Source organism: Cyprinus carpio, chromosome B10 (genome assembly GCF_018340385.1).
Source record: "Cyprinus carpio isolate SPL01 chromosome B10, ASM1834038v1, whole genome shotgun sequence".
Taxonomy (NCBI): Eukaryota; Metazoa; Chordata; class Actinopteri; order Cypriniformes; family Cyprinidae; genus Cyprinus; species Cyprinus carpio.
Window position 1 is genome coordinate 5,532,778 of NC_056606.1, and position 7,626 is coordinate 5,540,403.

Genomic DNA, 7,626 nt, shown 5'->3' on the forward strand with positions numbered 1-7,626 from the left:
AAACTACATATAGCACGACAATCACACCAACTGAATTATGAAGCTTCTCGAAGGTGTTAAGGTGTTGTCAGATGCGTTCACACGGGTGTAGCTAGCACAGTTATTGAGTGAGCTTATAAGGCAAGGAATTGATGGTTGCTTAATGGTTCAAGCATGTATAATATGTTTTTGTTTCTCTTCAAAGGTATATCTATTGGATTCTTCCCAAGTTTTATCATACGCCACAACAGGATATTGTAATTCATGACCTTGAGAACAGTTTTTGTCACACAACGTAGCATTGATGTATCGTTGCATAAAATGGTGCACACCAAAAGTTTATTATGTCAGATTAAGGGGTTGGTTTAAATTTCTACTCTTTAAACCTTGGGGATGAGAAAAAACGCAGAGTAACAGAGGACAGCAATGCTGGCACTTCCAGCAGACAAAGGTTGGAGATGGCAGGAAAAGCATCGATGAGTAAAGCTCAGTTCTATATGAGCCCCACGCTTGATTACAGTTAAGGCTCAGACTTGAGGACTTTTTTCAGGATTACGCCCAGTTGCGCCTCCAGCCACACACACAAAACATTGCTGGATTAATGAACGTCTCTGTGAAAGCAGAGTGGGCTGAGACTATAATGAGAGCGGTATGAAGGGATGATGTTTTTTGAAGACTGGCCGAGCCAGTCAGGGATAAACAGTGGGGAGTTTCCTTCAGATTCTACGATCTGCTCTTCTGGTTTGTCTCTGTTCGGCAGTTTGTTCTGCTTTGATCCTGGAGAAGCTAAAAGAGGCTATAAAAAGGTAAGGATTCCTGTTTTTATGATGTACGCAGAGGTTTTTTTAGAGTATATTAGTAATTTATATATCAGAGGAAAGTTATTTGTCACACTGTTAAGTTAGTTGCTTCTTATGAAATTTATATTGAGAGCAAAAAGATGTTTTCTTAAGTTTCATGCTTCTCATATTTCTGTCCTGAGGGAAAAAAGCCAGTATAATGTCATCAAGGATTCCAGTGAAATCTCTACAATATCTCAAAATGTGCTCAAGATAAGATGTTTTCTTAAGTTTCATGCTTCTCATATAAGTTGTTCTTTAACTCGATTGTTGTTCACAAATTTTTTCACCTGTGTCATTTTTATTTGACATTGTAAAGAAATTAAGAAAAACTAAATGTGTTTAAATGTTTCAACCCATAAAGAAATTTCTTTGAGATTTTTGGTAATTTTTTTTGTTCCCTGATTATGTTGTCAGGTATTTTTGTATTTTTTAAAAAGTATTACAGATCCACCCTTTCAGTGTGTGTAAAATAACAATAATTTTCTTAAAATAGTTTAATAATTGTCTATAGTGACAGATGGTCACCATGTTTCTTTAAGGAAACTTTGATTTCATGTATTGATAATTTCTACAGAAATAATATACTTTAAAAGAGTAAATGGATTGAATGTAATGTTTTTACACATTATTTCATGTTAAATTTTAATTGAATTAAAATTTATATTTTATTTTAAACTGATATTAAATGCAGCTATAAATACCAGTGAACCCCTTAAGTGCATCTTTAAAATATAGACTAATTTCAAAAATTTCTTTTTCTTTGAAATATAATTAAAGATTACAAGGGATTTATCAAACTAAAATTACTTTTTTGTTGTTTTGTTGAAATTTTTGTCATGTTTTAAATATATAAGTAATTACAATTTTAATGATGTTCAGTTTTTTTTTTTAAAAAAGTACAGTTTTAAATTTTAAACCAAAAATTTCTTCTTTAAAATTAACACATCTAAATAAGTGGGACTTCTTTAAAACAAAGAATCAAAAATTTTTAAAACATAATGCTCATAAATGTACTTTCAAAATAAAATTTGGCATTATTACTTGAGTCCTTTTTTGTCACAATGGCTTATTCTCTTTAAATTTCACTTATTTTTATTGATATATTATTCTCAGGTACATTTTTATAAAAAATATACTTTTTAAGATTTTAAGTGCCTTCAAGTGCCCTTTTAGTCTGATTAAGTCGCTTCTTTTTCACCTGGGGACAGCAAAAATACAACACCAGCATCTAAAATTGCATTCTCAGAGTAGAAGCCCCGGACATCGTTTTCTTTTCTACGCTAGATTGAGTTCGATGGAGTACAGCAAGGCCCGGACAGCCGCACCCTCTTTAAGAGTAGCTTAGTCTAGCCTGGGTGGGCATCCCACCAACAGTTAAACTTACAGCAGTGACTGTAAAGACTTCTTTATCTACCTCTCAGAGAACATAAAACCATTTCTGAAGTCATGCTGATTTAAGCAGTCTAATGAGTAATCCAGTCCAGACCAAACACAGTCTGTGTGGACCGTGAATAAGACTACAGGGGGGTCTGGACGTTCAGGAGGGGGTGAGGTGGAAATAAGGTGAAGATATACTGTGCCACACTAAATGTTCCAATGTGAAAGGCTGCGCTCTAATTTAAACTAGCACCTTTGACTCGTGGCTAGTGAGGGCATGTTGTTTTTTTCTGCTGCTTTGAACGAGGGCCCAAGTCCTTTAATCTCCACACTCTCTCTCACACATGATAAAGGTTGGGCCAGGGGTCACAGGCTGTATGTGTTCCGGATGAGTGGAAGCTTGATAGGGGGGATTCAGTGTGTGTTTCCCTGTTACAGAGGGGGGTGCAGAGAGTGCCGCGTTCGCGTTTAGTAATATAGGCACAGAGCGCCGAAGACGCCAATTTCTCCAGCTCATTTTCACTACCACTTTGCTTTGGCCGTGGCCCCCTTGTTCATTAGCGGTCGGTAATTCCCAGGACAGACCATCAGAAAAACAACACGGTGAGGCTAGTGAGGGCGGCTGAAAGGCAGAAAAACCTGCAGTGTAAACAAAGGATCATGTGGAAGGTGCATGAGTAGATGTTCTGGGGCCCAGTTTGTGTCTCTTATATCCAAAAGCATGTACAGTATGAACAACTACTCACCCTACACGGAGACTCACTATCTCAAGAGATTTCAGTTTTTATTCTTTGCTATTCTGTTTTTTTTGTTGTTTTTTTTAATGTAGAACACAAAATGAGAATTTTCAAAAAATGTTCATGTGGCTCTGTGACCAAAAAAAAAAAAAAAGAAAAAGAAAGACCGAAGTGTCACGAACTACAGTTCACTATATTGCATTCTACTGAAGAAATGCAATATAATTAAATATTTTATATTTTATCAACGTTATAAATATATACAAAGTTTATTACTTCCTTACAAGAAAGTGCTACTTATTTCCCTAAAACAAAAAATATCATGTATTAATTGCCTCTTTGTAAATTACGAGCATTTTGAGAGAATCTCTATGCTACCCCCTGGCGTTAAAACTGATTTGGAAGAAAACTCTACACTCATTTAGTTTTTATAGGTTTGTGAGAGGATGCTTCTAAAACTTATATAGCTAAATCATTGTAACTAAATATGACAAAAATCTGTTTATTTATCTATAATCTCAGATTACATGGCAAACTTTGTTTTCATTTTGTTGCAGTTTCTGTGATACAATTGATTCTTAACATTTTTTAAACTTGAGAAACTCCTGTCAGTCTCTTTTAGAGCAACATTTTGCGACACAGGCAGCTGCCCCCAGGACCTCAAACCCTTCTGTTCAAATTCCCAGGTTAGGTGAAACAAAAAAAGTCAAACTGGCAGACAGCTTTCACATGGCTTTATAGTTTCATAAATTCATGGTGACTGACAAACCGTAAAAATCGTCTGTAATGCAATTGCTCATAAATCATCTCACATTAAAGCAATTCTCTTGCATCACATTGCACAGCTATACAAAATATGAGGTGAAGAGTAACCAGTGTTAAAAAAAACAAAACATACCAGTACAAATACACAGCTGGAACTGTGACACTTATGCCTGTGATTTGCAAACTTTTAGAGTGTAGTTATTAGCCTTGCTTGATATTCTTTTACTTAATTATAATGCGATTTTTACCGTTTGGAGGTTGTAAAATACACAGCTGAGTGAAAAATTCAATCCCCACTTTTGTGACCAAAATACATTTGAAATAATATGCCAAATATATGCTGTAAGCAGTGAAGTTTAATCAAATATATATTTGATATATTATAATATGTTTTTATTTGTATTTATTTTTATGTATCCATATATATATATATATATATATATATATATATACCTATATACAAATTTATTTATGCATAAGCAAATAACAAATATGAAAAATAATGGGATTGTGTTGGAAAAACCCTTCTACTTTAAAAATCTTATCCCATAATTCCCTAAGTCATCTCTAAAAGATAGTCTAAAGTGTATCAAGTACAGTAAAGCTATACGATAATCAGTAATGATGTATAAGATACGGGAAATAGCAGGATAGCTGAGCCGCATGCACAATGCATCACGTAAGTTAATTCCTATTTGCTGAGAAGAGGCTGTTCTTCACTCACCCCCTCCACACCCACATACTCTGCACAACGTGGACCGGAACCAAGGGCAGCGTTTGATTAGCCTCTGTACTCAGGGGCTGCTCCGACCACAATAATGATACTTATACAGTATCACAGATTCTTATCAACAAAAGTCCACAGGTTCATGTCCTCAAAACGACAATTGGGGGACTTACACTCAAAGCCACACAGAGATCGAACCACACTGCCAATCTCTGTCCAGCGCCAGAAATAAAGCGCTCAGCTGGAATCAGAAGAGGATAGTAATTCAGTGCTTAAATTTCGAGAAGTATGTCGGCTGTCTCGCCTCAGGAGGTCAAAACTAAAATACCCCTGGTGATTATTATTAATAAATAGTATAAGAGGTAATAAAAATACACATTTGGAAGAGGACCTGTCACACTTTTACATCAAACCTTTTTCTTAGTGCTACAAAGCAACCCCATCTCACCTGAAAAGATAATATATTACAAGGTGCCCGCTTTAGTTGATTTGTACGATTGGCATTCGTAAAAAAGTACATATGATTTCTTTAGAATAAACGCATGGAGCATGGAGCCCAGGGCCACCTCCTGAACATAAGCATCAAGCAGGGCCTAAGTAAACATATGCATCAAAAGCCTCCAAATCATATGCATAGGCAACTTGTAGCCCGCACAATAAAATAGTTATGATTACACTGCCGATTGGTTTGGCTCCATATATATGAAAATTGTCATCCCTCTTAATAAAACTTATGCCAGAATTTGTAACACACACAGCTGGAATTGAAACATCATGCCTGAAGCTTTCAGCTGTAAGTGTAGTGTACCGTATAATTGTGGTTTGCTCTACTTTTTTCAAGCAATTCAACGATTTAGGTTTGGCAGATGAATATACAGATGAGAAAAAAGAACTTGGAAGATAATATTTTACAAATTTTCCAATTTGTTTCAATGTGACATTGTTTGGATTCGTAAGAAATGTAAGGAAAACATGATTTTTCGAAAAAAAAATTCAGCCCGAACTTTCAATCGCAGGCGGTATGGCATTATGAATCATACAAATAAATATCATAAATATCAATCGTACATATAAATATCCACAAATTTGGCGAAACATAGCATGCATAGCAATATTCCTTTTTTTTTTTTTTTTTGAGCACTACATTGTAAGTAAACAATGTTGCAGATTTAGGGCACATTTCGCTATCACATAGACATAGTTTTTGTCATAGCACTACAATTATTTTATTTTTCCATTTTATTTTATATTGTATTATTCTCTGTTCCATTTTTTAAAAGGGGGAAATGCACATAGGACACTACTAAACATTGTGTACCAAATAAGTATTTATTATTATTGTTATTATTACCAGTGTTGAGAAAAGTTACTTTTAAAAGTAATGCATTACAATATTGTGTTACACCATAAAAAAAATTACTTTTTATGGAAAGTAATGTATTACATTGCTTTTGGTTTACTTTTTGTCAGCTGAGCTCGACTTGCTCATTTATTTTAATAACCAAAAAAAAAAAAAAAATTAAAAAAAATCATATTTTTGGCAATTGTTAAGCTCTTTTCACATCAAAAGTGAAATTGAATAGCCTCACTGAAGGACGAGCCTCTGCTCATCACTCCTGATTTCTCTCAACACAGAGACAGGAACTGTCAGTGAAATAAATGTGAAAACACAAAGTAACTTGTGTTCTTATTTCAAAAAGAAACTCGATATTTTTTAAAAGTATTGTTACTGTACTTTACAAGTTACTTCAAAAAAGTACTCTGTATTACGTAACTTAGAGTCGCTTGTAATGTGTTACCACCCAAACTGGATTATTACCAAAAATTTTTTTTTTTTTTTTTTTTTTTTTCGATTTGAATTTGACATTCATTTCTAATTTATACATATGTTTTTGTTTTGTTTTGTAGCCTAATAACCTCGCTGGACCCCACAACTATCCTCCTGGCATGGATCGCTGGACATTTCAGAAGAGCAAGGAATATTAGGACTGGAGAATTACAGTCCTTCTTTGGAGTTTGTGAGGCTTATGGATTCCACCTCACGCCAGACTGCACTTTATTTTGCAAGAATTTGATGCGGTCTGTTTGCCCCATCCTTGTTTCATGTGGCAGCAACCCTTTACACTTCCTTCCCCACATACTGTAAAGCAAATTACTTAATTTAGTGATATGAGAAACATCAGACAGAGACAAAAGCCAAATGGAGGACGTCATAGGAAATGGGTTTTAATAAAACATCCTTCAAAGGCATTTTGACATGATTACACATGACTAATGATTTCATAAAATGACTTAATTAAGTTCACTCTCCTTGGGTGGCAAGTAAATGCATAAATAAAGTGTTGCATGGGCCTACTAAATTGTAAAATCTAAAACAGACAACATGGAAGTGATTCAAATTGCATGTATACTGCTACACCACTTTTCCTGACTTGTACCATGGTAATACATTGGATTTCTTAAAGTACCTCAGAGTACCATGCAAGTGCAGTTTTTTGTTCTATGTCGGTATGGTTCATCAGAGAACATCACTATACTCTGGCATAGTATTTTTTATTTTTTTTTGCAAAAGATACACACCTTCAGATAACAATCTTTTCCCCAATGTAACAAAAGACTTTTTTAGATTCTTCACATCTGCCTCACAAAGACCGCAAATTAATTTTACTGGAGGCAATAAGTGATGTTAACCGTTCATTTCAAAACCCTTATCTTTCTTGCCTTTTTAGAGAGAAAATTGCATCAAGTTTCTTATCTGGGTGTAGTGGATAATTAGGGAAATACCTAGAGTTAATCCAAGCATGGGAGAAGCAGGAGCTGGGGTGGGACGGCGGGGGGGTTACCGGCTTGTTGTGACTGTGTGGGTTCCTGGCATGCTGATTTATGACTGTAGGGAAAAATCACATTGCCAGGGATTACCACACTGCCATGGCCTTACCAACAGTTCATGAGGAAATGGACAAAAAATGGAGGAAATTTGGAAAAAGGGCACCTGACATGGTGGAATGAGAAAGGGGAACTCCATTAGGGTGTTTATACTCAAACAGCAAGACAAAAGTATTTGTGATGGGGTTCTGAGCGGGTGCAGAGCTTAGCTGATTGGTGAACGTGCACTGTTTGCTTTTTTTGTTCACAGTGGCTAAGTTCTTCACCTGAAAAGAAACTGCAGCTTTTTTCTGTTGGAAAGCCTATGTCCTGT

At 35.3% G+C, this 7,626-nt stretch overlaps 1 long non-coding RNA gene across 1 annotated transcript; it reads left to right on the forward strand.

Moving 5' to 3' along the window:
- The first annotated feature begins 588 nt into the window (after positions 1-588).
- Positions 589-6,895, forward strand: LOC122138602. The gene is made up of 2 exons (XR_006155692.1): positions 589-785; positions 6,336-6,895. It is a non-coding gene; the product is annotated as an uncharacterized LOC122138602 (long non-coding RNA).
- Positions 6,896-7,626: the final 731 nt, after the last annotated feature.